Genomic DNA, 12,533 nt, shown 5'->3' with positions numbered 1-12,533 from the left:
CTTTGCCTTATTGGCTTCTAATTCAATTTCTATTTTTTTTTTTTTGCTTTCACACCTCTCAATATAGCTTTAAATTCATCTTGTACTACTCCCAGGGGGTCTATTTTAGTTGTGTTAATATCAATGCCTTTTTCCAACTCAGCTTTGGCTATTTCAACATTATTTACTTTTTCCATAACTTTTCCAAGTTATTTTTGAGTACTGTTTTTAAGTCTCTTTGCTCCAGATTTTTTTCTATATCAATTATTCAGTTTTGATGTTTCCCCTCTTGATTTTTAAAACCAATTTCCATTTTTAAAATCTTTTTCTGTTTGAGCATGAGTTATTTTTTCTCCATCTTTTAAAATTCGTTTAATAGAGATTGTTGCAATTTTCTCCATGGAACAGGGATTTGCTCTTTTAACGTTCCTTTCTCATCTCTTGTAATTTTTTTGTTTAATTTTCTCTAGTAACTCTGTTAATTTGTTCTTCCTGAATCTCCATGCACCTTCAACATTTTCTTTTACATATATATTGAATTATTCATTTACAAAACAGAAATATTACAAGAAAAATATAACACTTAAATTGCAAATTCATTATTTGCTGAGCTTTTTATAAGTCTAATAAAAGGTTCCAAAATTTCTATATAATAGTTTCCATCCTCTTCTATTAGTTTTGTTTCTTTTTTCTTCCTCCCTTTTTCCCCTCGTCCCTTTCCCCTTTTTAAACTACATGTCCATATTCAAAGAGATACTTAATTTCATCCAAGAATTCTAAATCAAATAGCTTATTTGTCAGCAGAGAAACAGAGTATCCTAGCTCCCAATCAGAAAAGCAGACTCAAGACTCTAAGCTTCATTCCAGAAGTCAGCACAGGAGTTCAGCATCAAACATTCTAGGCATGATTCAGGATAAGGAGAACTGGCAGGTGCAAACTATTCCTGGAAGCTGCAATGGAGAGTTGTTGCAACAACCTTATTATGCCCAGACACTCTGAACAAAATAGAGGTGGGTGGGTACTATACTTCCCTGAGCTAACTCTAGCATTTTCCAGCCTTTGTGGCAAGGCAGGACCTCCTTCTAGAAGCAGAGAATTTCTTTAACTGTAAATAACTTTTGGCTTTTCTACGTGATCTTGGGGAAATTTTCAGCTGAAAGAGAATCTTATCACTCTGGCCTGGTTCATTATAGTCTGCTTGCTCAACAGCTAAGTCTGGGCTGAGTGCCTGTGATGATTCCTCTCCATTCATCAGAGACGAAGGGGGGGTTATAGCCATCACTAGGCTTGGAACTAGAAGCATGTCTCCTGTGTTTTCCCCAGGCCCCTCCACAACATCTATAACCCACTCTCCATTCTCTCAATCCTGCCAAAGGTTCTCCATTGGGCCCATGAAAGGAAGGGGAGAAAGCACACACAGATACAGACACAAGTAAAGGAAGAAACCCTCCCCACAAAATTATTAATTCATTCCTAATTTATTATCAGTTCTCAGCTATGTTTTTCTAAGTGTACCAGATTAGATCAGAGCAAAAATTGAATTGTTCCATGTAGTCTATTTCAGAAAAGTCTAAGATAATCAATAATCAGATATATATATATATATATATATATATATATATATATATATATATATAATCAGATTTATATTTTTTATATGGCAAGGGTGAGAGGAAAAGTGTTATAGTTCACAGGATATAAAAAAATTAAGCAGCACCTCCTTGGAGTCTATTATGTTCTGCTGAAGTGGCTTGCCGAAGTGGCAAGCCCCTCTGGCTGCACCCTTCTAGTGGTGCCACACTGTACTCCAGTGCCTGGCGGTCTCCTGTTAGGTGCTCATCCTGCCTCCTCTGGCACTGATATGGGTTGAATGGCAGCAGCTGATTCTCCCCCTTGGGACAAGTGGGGTGATGTCATCCACAGTGGCAAGGAGCCCAAGTATGTCTGCGGGGAGGGAAAATCAGTGGTGTGTAGCCCACATTCTCTTGTTGCATGCCCTGGCCAAAATGTTCCTGACTTCTGATGACCTTTTAATTGGCCACGCTCTCTGCTTGCTCCAGCACTAATTACAGAAGCTGATTCTTCCCCCTTGGGATGATCAGGGCATTATCGTCTGTGGCAGCAAAGAACCTAGGTGCAACTGCAGGGAGGGGGAAATCGGTGGCATGGAGTCCTCACTCTCTCCTAACATGCCCTGGCTTCCTCTTTTTCCTGTTAAAAGAATTTTACTGGTTTTCACTGATGCAATAGTACAAACAAATAATGGACAACTAATACTCATCCAAAACTAGTCCACAAGATTTGGGTCACAGTATCTAATTATGTAAAATATCTCAAATTTACTGTACCATGTTGAGGTATCCCCACCGATGATACACAGTTTCTAATAACTTCAACTTGTTTGTCTGTCCCTGGCCACCATAGTCTTGTCACAGTAGTTGTTTAGTTAGAATCATTCCCAGATAAATAAACCAAATATTCCTGCAAGTTTAATAGAACAACAAAATTATTATTTTTAAAAAAACATTTATCTACTACATAGAAATCTGGCAAAACATGTTGAAATGTCTGTCAGTTTTCTAATAACTTCTTGGAAGGCCATATTTTAACTAAATGGGCCTTCAGCTCATTCAATACTTGGTCTTTCCTTATGGATGCTGCCCATTCTGAAACTGAAATCATCACTTGAATGTCTGTGCAATAACTTCTTCATCATCATCGTTAGATTTCACTTCATCCTCTAGTCTAGATAAAGCCTAGGCAAGTGAGGCAAGCAATCAGCAGTCACATTTGTGGCTCTAGGAAGACACACAGTTTCAAAATCAAAGTCCATCAGCTGCACAGTCCATTTAGCAATTCTTGGGTTGGCTTTATTAGAACCTCTTGTGGTAAAGAGGGCTGACAGGGCTTTATGGTCAGATCTTAGTATAAATTTTCTATCCCATACATAAGTCCTTAAGATGTCTTGCATCCCAGGAACATTCTAAAGCTTCATTTCCAATAACTGAGTAAGATTTGTCTGAGTCAGTAACAGCTTGGGAGTGGCAATGAAATGTATAATCTCTGTGCACCTTTTTGGCATGCTGTCTCACTCAAATTTTATACCCTTTTTAAGGTGATAGCACAAGCAAGGGGGCTACTTTAGCAGCAAATTGTTTTACAGACTTTTAGTAGTATTCACAGAATCCAAGGAAAGATTCACATTTGTCTTTGTTATCTGCCTCTGGAGCTTCATGACTCATTTCTACTACATCAGATTTTGACTAACCTTTTCTGGGTATAGTGTAGGAACAGCAATGAATGGACATTTCTTTTTGGCTAGTAGCAGTCCACATTGCTGAAGTTTTTTGAATATATTTATCAGGATAATGCCATATTCAGATTAACTCTTGCCATGTGCTAGGTTGCCATCATGGAATTATCTAATACCTATGGTCTCTCAAAATATTGCATGCATAATTTGCTAGAACATAGATGTGACAGAAACCAAACTAACTGGCATGTGTTCAAACAGGAACAAACTTTCTAGAGTGATGAAGGCAGTGTGCATATGAGATCTTTCCACTAAAGGAATCTGGTGATAGTCTGAGGACATTTGCTTCTTTGAGAAACATTTGCTTCTTTGAGAGTAAGTAGCCTATCACCGATACTGGACAGAGGATGACAGTTCACAATGTTTGAGTTGAGATCTCTCCAGTGTTTCCATTAGCCTTCCTGTCTATAACTATGCAGCAGACGCATTCTGAGGTGTGAACAGGTTAAATTATGTCGGTTGTATATAATGTCACAATTCCTTGAGCGGCTTCCTCAGGACAATTGGTGCATTCCTTACATTATGGTACACTAGCACAGCATTTTCTTTTGGCTGAATTTTGTGTGTGAATTTTCTGGTGACCTCTGGAGTGTCTGTGAAGACTTCCAGAAATGCAACACATATTCCTACATGAGACCTTTGCAGTTTGTAGGACTTGTTCTGCACTGTTTAGAATTGGAACCATTTGAAGATCTCTGATGGTTCCATATTAGTATAGATTAGGGCTGGGCAAAGATTTCACTAATTTCAAATGTGGCACAGAATTTTCCCTAGAGTCCACACATTTATTATCACGTGATAATAAATTATCTTGTGTGCTGCAAGTTTTTGCGACTTTTACTGACACTGGATTTTTCCTTGTCAAATATAATGATATTGATATTGACTGTGTTGGGGAGGAAATGTTTGAAGTGTTTGCTAAGCCAATACTGCAGTTTTTATTTGGCACACTCAACAGTGGCAGCAACAACAGTGCGCGCACACACAGACAGCAAAAACAAAAAACAAAGCCCACCCTGAAGCCTGCAGACAGTGGGAAACAAACAACAGGCAGGGAGACATGCAGTTCTCCTCCCTTGCAGTCTTGGCTCTCTTGGTGCTGCAGATCTCTCAATGAAGCAGCAGCATCTGTTCCAAACTACCAGGATGACAGCCAGCACTGGCAGATGGGCAGAGCATTAGGAGCCATAGTGAAACTGACCAGCCTGCTCTTTGCTTTGCTAATGTGAAATTGACCAGCCGATCACTGTGCTTCTCACACTTTCTCCCATGGTGTGTGTGTGTGGATCCAATACAATTCAGGGTAAGGAGGAGGAACCAGACAAAGGGGGGGTACTGGGTGGGTGGGCACTGGGCAGGCAGAGAGAACTCCCAGGAAAAAAAGGTATTTTTCAGAAGGAAAAGTATCAAAACAGTAAAAGGAGAAGATATCGGAAAACAAACATGGAATGTGATTGAACTGGAAAGAACAAGCAGATCCCAACCTTATACAGATACACCTTTTTGAGCTATATACATTTTCCTGAGTGGTGTGACCTTTGTATTCCAGACATACAGTAAAAATATAGTAATGATGGGTGAGAAGCCATATCCTCTGAGGTACATGTCTGGAAAATGCAGTGATGGAGAAGCAGTAGCAAATCTTACAGATGATAGGGAATAGTGGTGTATGGTGAGCCAGGATCTACTGGCATCCTCATCTCATGGTCATTAACTCACACTAGGCAATGAGGAAAGAATGAATTTGCGTAACACTGAGGATATTGACTGAGTTGCTCAACACCATCAAACTCATCCTTTCCCGTGGAAACTTCTGACTCACTGTGAACTGAAGTCTTACATAATTTAGCAAAATGTCCTTTTAAAATTTTATTTCTTGCATGTTACTGCCTTTGCAGAACACCCTGTAAAGTCTGCCGTGTAGGCAGGATTCCCACAGCAGTAACGCTGATCAGTCATTTTGCAAAGGGGCAAGAATAGCAGGCATTTTCCTTGGAGTTTTCTTGCTTATAGTCTTATGCTGTAATACTGCATGTCTAAGAAATTCAGTCTAGTGGACAGCTATTTAGCACAGTGAAGACCACTTTCTACCTTCCCAAGCAACTGAACAATTTCAGTTGTTTTCTCAAGAACAGACCTTTTGTTATAAGGAGCTTCTCAAAGATTTTTGGATTATTTGTCTTAATTGCAATTTGATCTCTGGCCCAGGCTATGGTCTGAAGGCACATGAGGCCACCACCTTGCTGAAGCTAAGCAGGTCTGGGTCTGGTCAGTGCCGGGATGGGAGACCACCTGGGAACCACATGTATGCCCCTTCCTTGGGTTCCATGGTGAAAGAAAGGTGGGGTATAAATGTAACAAATAAAAAAATAAATCTCATCTGCAAAAAGTAGGAAGCAGACAAGTTGCACTCATGTCATGCAGACCAGGTTTATATTGGTCAGGAAGAATGAAAATAGAATTTAAAACGTTCTGATACATCATTCAATATTAAATTAAAATGTTCATCCAGGACCTATATGACAGTACTAGAGTTGGTTGCACCTTACACCAAAGCAGTGACTGGAGGACAATCCTCTTGCGTTCAGGGCCTAGGCAATGTGTGAACAGAGCCTTCTCTGTTCTGGAGAGAAGACATTAATTGCTACAGCTTGTACATAATTACTAAAAGAAAAATATGTCTTCCATTGTTTTAAAGTATTTATATCCCACCCTTCAAAAATGTTCCCAGGATGACTTGCAATAAAATGGCTCATAAAATACAATTAAATTGCCATCTATTTTGATTGGGTGGGTAATGAATACAGTGTTTCTACCTATCTCCACTCTGTAATGATGTAGAAAAAAGGCCTTTTGTTTACCCAGACCAAGTGTGAAAGTTATCCTGAAGCCCTTCACACTGTGAGATGTACATATTCTGGCAAAGGAGGGTGATTTCTAGATTGAGGGTGGGCAGAAGGAGAAATTGTAGTCTTCTGTTGAATCACTGATGACCAGTTTTGGTGAGTTGCTGGGATTCTTCTTGCAAACAATAACCAAAAGTGAATTCTCAGGATCATGCAAACAAGATGTGTTATGCCTTAAGTGTTATAAGATCCTGAGAATGCACATTTGCTTTGTAATTTTAAGAGATCAGAGGACCAAGAGCTTCTGACTTTTTTTGTAAGGACCACACAAGATAGAAGTCAGCACATTCTGATGTAGATGCTGCTGCAGTGCTAAAGGGCATAAATACCAGTACAGCAGGTAAAATGATGATAGTTGAGTGTAGCTTTGTCCCCTGAAGAGGAAGATTTGCTATTTGTACCTGAGGGACCGCTTACGCCCATATGTACCTGCCTGGGATTTAAGATCATCTGCCTCTGGTCTCCTCTGTGTGCCTGGAATGAAAGATGTTAGACTGACAGGCACATGGGAGTCTTTTCAGCTGTGGACCCCAAGCTCTGGAATACCCTACCCCAAGAAGCCCGCTCTGCTCCCTCCCTGATGGTTTTTCAGAGACTTCTGAAAACGATCTTGTTCCAGAGAGCCTTTGGGAGGGACTGAGGGTAGACCCTGACACTGATCGTATGCCTTCTATGTTAATTTTTACCTCTGTAGTCCATTCAGTACCACTCCCTACATATGTGTGTGTATGTGTGTGTGTGTATAAATATTTTATGTATTTTAATTGCATTTTATGTATTTTAATTAATTTTAATGTTTTGTGATCTTTATTGTGTACAATTTTTATTATGTACGTGTTCTATCTTATTGTAAGCCGCCGTGAGTGCCCTATTATAGGGTAGAAGGGCAGGATAGAAATATTTAAAATAAATAAATTAAATTAATTAATATTTACTAAGCACCTTGAGTTGATTTTCAAGAATATGTTAGTGGTGATAATTGATTGCTACACATTCCACAACATCTGCAGGGGAAACGCGACTGCTGTTTGGTATTTCTGGGCACTGGAAGATAGTGAGGCTTGTTCTTGATATCTTCCCTCCACTATGCATTTTGTTTTGAATTGTTCATTATGAGCACAAGATTGTTGTACAAGCTGGGCAGAATTTTGGGGGTTTTTGGGGGGGGGAATGCAAAATCTCCAAAGTTCTTTTGAGCATTGTTATAAAGGTTGTTTGAGATACTGTTTCCTTCGTTATTCATCTTGGTGCTCCTCTTTCCCCACCCTCAAATTGTCTTTAGGAGGAGGAAAACAGAAAGCAATCCATAAATCTCAACAGGCCATTAAGGATCCTGGAACAATGAGCCATTCTCTCCCCCCCCCCATGTGTCTCCCCATATACTTGACACTACTTTGCAAAACCAATTAAAAACTCAGTCCCAATGATGTGAGATGTGCCCAGTGAAGCTGAAAGGATGGGGATCAATGCTGACAAGGAAGAAGAGGGGCACGTTGCTAATTGTGCCCCACCCCTTACAATTATGCCTCTTTGTCAGAGCGTTCCTGGTCAGAACCATGGGATGCATGTTGCTTTTATGTGTGTGTTGTGGTGACACAGCACTGGGCGATATCTGAGGAAACAGTCACATGCAGTCCGAGTGGTGCTGGGGGATGAAGATGGACAGCTCATGCTTTGGTCAGGGCAAATCCATGGGGGGTATTACAGTATGCAACTAGCTGGTTTAGGCCAGATAGCATGGAGATATTGGTATCCCTAGAGCGCTAGCACTTATCAACAGGTTTAATTTTTTTTTTTTAGCTCTGTCCTCTCTGCCATCATGTCCGTGAGTGTGACATACTTATTTCTGAAAATCCAAAACCACGTAAGTTTGTCTAGGGCAGGTGATCCTCTGTTTCTGTGCTGCTGTGAAACGGATGGTTGGAAGCAAGAAACAGCATGTGGCACAGCAAGCTGTGAGGGTTGTATCCCAAACTGGTTCCTCCATAGAGAAACTGGTCAGGGAAGGGTGATAAGCTCTGTGTCCTTGTAGGAAAAATACAAAACAAAATAATGAAGCAATTTCATTATGGGGGGGTCGCGATGAGAAAGCCCTCTGAGTATAGAAACAGTGGCAGGCAATCACTATAGGAACAGTAGGGTCTGGAAAGTCTAGTGAAGGAAGTGCTAGAAGTCCTATAGCTTATTGCAATCTTCTCTTCTTCACTTCATCCATGTACCATTTTCAATAAAAAAAAATATCCTCATAGCAGCTTCTATGGTCCTCTTTACTCTGCCATTTCATCCTTAGTATCACAACCATTCTGAGCATGGGATACAGGTCTTTTTCTGCCTCACATTGTATTAAAAGGAAACCTTTCCCATCAATATGGATATATTTCTTCATTTCTAGGTTACTGGGAAAAGCATAGCTGTTTCCATTTTATAATCTCCATAGCATGGAGATGGCCTATGGATAGCTCCACCCATTCAGCTTGTTCCACAAAACTACTTTTAAAGAATAACAAGCTAGAGGTACACCCTATGGGTTGAACCTGCAAGGGAGGGTATGCAACCCGAGTGTGACAGCACTAGCAACTTAGAGTTCAAGCCTACACGTGCCTACTCAGAGGTAGATCTCATTCTTTTCAATGGAGCTTACCTCCAGGAAAGTGTCCTAGGATTACAACCTTAGCGATAGCTTTGACAATGCCGTTATTCTGATTACAGTCTGAAATGTGTTTGACAGTTTGTGCAATCACTGAAGACGCTGGCACGTCTCACAGAGGGTGCCACATAAACAGTCATTTGTCATGTCTGTGTGCTGTGTTAATTTCTTTATAAGTAGACAAGCTTAAAGCTACTCATACACTGAGACTAGTCTGAAACTGGCTGGGAGGATAAAAGGCAAGGGTTTGGAAAACTTGCTGGTCCAAAGGAAATCTGGGAATGTACCAGATTCCAGGCTCACCTCCCCAACAAACATCAGGTAGTAGACCCACAGTCCTGGATGATCAGCTTTCAATATAATAAAAGGAAAATTTCTAGCCTTTATAGAAACACCTGAAAAGATATCCATTGTTGGAGTACTTTAGTGAATGAGTAGGATCATGCTGTGGATCTGGATTTCAGTCTCATTAATCTTCTAGAGACTCCCAAGTATGATGTACCATCAAAATCCTAGCCCTCTCTGGAATTGAAATAAATTTTCAAAAGTGAAGTCGGGGGACCCTTCTTCATAGAATATGTTTTCTTTCCAGAATGGAATGTTTGGAGTTTTCTCTCTTTGCATCCCGCATACAGGACTGATGCATTAATTTATAAATCTGGATAAAGTGGTATTTATATTGCTAAGACTATGATCCAGCAAAGTATTATGCTTGAAAGGAGCGAACCATCCACACAACCAGAGGTTTCTTAAGTTTCCAATGCAGCTCCCTCCACTGCTTGCCTTTTCAATAGTGTGGCAAGCAAGTAGATAGAAAGGCAGGCAGACAGACAGATGTGAAAGAAGCTGCTGCCTGCCTGCCTGCAATATTCCCAGTGTTATTCTTTTTCAGCTTCATAACACTTTCTCCCAGAGCGTTGTTATTTCTTTGCTTACTTTGCCAGTATTCTCTTCAGCAGAGGACCTCTCCGCTTCCAGCCTTTACCACCCTGCCTCATCTGAGCTCTTAGTCTTCATGCATTCTCCTGACTACCTCTCCCAGAATGCCTGGCTCTGAAGGGCACCTTTAGCCCTTCCTAAGAGCCTAGGTGGCAGAGAAACCACCAGTGCTGGTGCTGCGATTGCAGCGGTGAAGTTTTTTTTTTTTAAGTAAGAGGTGGCAGAGAAGGAATGGGGGCAATATATGGAGGAGGATGGTGCAGGGGATCTGGTAGTGGCAGGTGGGATTGGTGGTGGGACATTGGGCAGGCTATACTGAGAACCCCCTGAAGTCTGGTGTCGGCCCTGTTTGCTAAGAGTTTTCCATAAGGTCAGTTTATGTGAAATTGTTGTTCGTATCTTGTGGTAATCCCAGACATCTGTCCTCAAAAATGCTTTTTGGGGTCAAAATGTTTCTCCAGAACTCAAACTGGAGTTGTTGCTGGGAATATGTGCTATTAGGAGTATGGCTGTACAAGTGCCACAAATGGATTCCTATTGCTCTGTGCCTCTGCCAGGCAGCACAACTCCCTCATGCTTTCAAATTGCTGTGATACTAATGCCACCCTAATGGATTCCCCCAAATTCAGCTCTCAAGCTGCACCTGCAAGGCTGTGTGGGTCTGTGTGTTTCAGAGGGGCTAAACATGAAGCAGCTTGCTCGTAAGTCCTGAATGCATCCAGGGCTGCATGGCATCATGAGAGCACTGTGAGCTTGGAAGCTCTTGTGGAACCATCCAGTGACACAGAGATGTCTCTGCCTTGCGTAGCACAGATAAGGATCTCCTCCCTTTCACTTTTGGCCCCTGGTTACTCTGTAGGAACAGTGAGGACAGCATGGAGAGCCCAATTTGTCTGGTGCAAATCTAAGCCCTGGTATGCACTGATGATGTGCCAAGTCTTGAAAAGACTTTGGGCAGGCCTAGTGTAGCCTGGTGTGAGGGGAGTATTTTGGGCTCAGGTTGACTCACCACAGCATTTGGTGAATGAATTGTGAAGTAAATTCAGCCCAGCTGATCTCAGACCCACTTGAATTAAGCTGATGACAACCTCTAGATAGCATAACATGGAAATTTCACACCATACAACACAATAAAATACATTTTAGGATCCATAGTCACTACGTCAAGCAGAATATTACTTATTTCTGAAAATTTGCAATTCTGCAACTGAAAGCATGTATTAATCAAGAAAATAGATGGAAGTATTTGGCTACTGATCTTCATCTGCCAGATATTGTTGACATATTCAAAGCTCTGAGCAATTCCACAGACTGGTTACTGCTCCAATATAAGTGATTTCAGGATTATTATCTTTTCATTTTGTAATGAAGTGGCAGTAAGGGAAAGAAGTCCAAGTGAATGCCGCACATCCTGAAATGACACTTCTGGAGTGACATATGAAAAAAAAGGAAGCATCTTGAGCCCTCCACATTCATTTCTATACATTACAGCAGAGGCATGATTAGAGGAAGCACATCTCACATGTACTTTCCTCTATCCCCATTCCTCATAATATGTGAGATCACCCATAGTCTCTGCATCATTTTTATTTCCCCACTGCAATGGTGACCAATGCACAAAAACATCTTGGTTGTGATAGGAGGGATTCTTTTGCTTTCTGCCCGTGAACCTTAATCCGAAGTCCTATACTCCATATCCCATGCAATTACCATCCTTAACCTCCAGTTCCTTTCTTGCTGTCCTAGACATGTTTGTCACAGATTACCTGACCCTTGTGCTCAAAAGGCTTTTGGAGAAGCCTTTTTCTCATATACCCTCCCAAAATCAGGTTATAAGTCAAAAGGTAATGTATCAAAGCATTTAAGCATGGGTAGGCGTAGTCTGTCTAAACCCACCAGCACAATATTCAATAGGTAAAAGCTAGTTGTATTAATTAGGAAATGAGAATGACTCATTTAAACATAAAAGAAAAGGGGGTATTTCTAAGAATGGCTAAAACCAAACTTTCTTTATCCTCATTTGGTGTGAAAAGACAAGGCATGTGCTTGCATAATTCCAGGATGCTATGAGTTTAAAGGCCATTTTCCACAACTATACCCAGGGTCTAAAAAAACCACCCACCCACTCCGTTACATGCATGCAGATGTTCTCCAAAATATTTTTAAAAGCAGGCAATTACCCCATAGACACAGTCTTCAGCAGGAGCTTCAAATGAATTTGAATCTCACCAGCACAGGCAAACTCCCCTTTAATAATTAAAATCTTCACCACTGGGCAAACAAATGTCCATCACTTTGTTGATGTGGACCAAACAATATCTCAGGCAAGCAGAATAATGAATGAGGGCTCAAAAAGGTATGAAAGATGTCATGCAAACTGAATTAGGCAACTACTTCTCTGCCTTCTATCAGATAGATTAGCATTTAAATGGAAGTAAGCATAGGGTCAGGCAAACAGACAATACATAACCATTTCCTAGAAAAGCCTGTTCAGGGGGAAAGGTGTGGCAGGTCCTTTGGTGTGAAACAGGCAGATTACTCATATTACAGACTAGCTTGCCTGATTCTCCAAAATCATTCAGAGCATTTTAAAATAGAAGTCAGAATGTCAATCAGACCAGTATAAGTCACTAAACTCAATGTAGGATCAGTTCATCACAGTGCCTTGATGCACGTGCTTGAGGATAAACACTTGAAATGCTCATGGAGGGAAACAACTTATGGCCAATATAAGACATATTTTCAGGC

Source organism: Rhineura floridana, chromosome 1, assembly GCF_030035675.1.
Source record: "Rhineura floridana isolate rRhiFlo1 chromosome 1, rRhiFlo1.hap2, whole genome shotgun sequence".
Lineage (NCBI taxonomy): Eukaryota > Metazoa > Chordata > Lepidosauria > Squamata > Rhineuridae > Rhineura > Rhineura floridana.
This window is presented reverse-complemented; position numbering follows the sequence as displayed.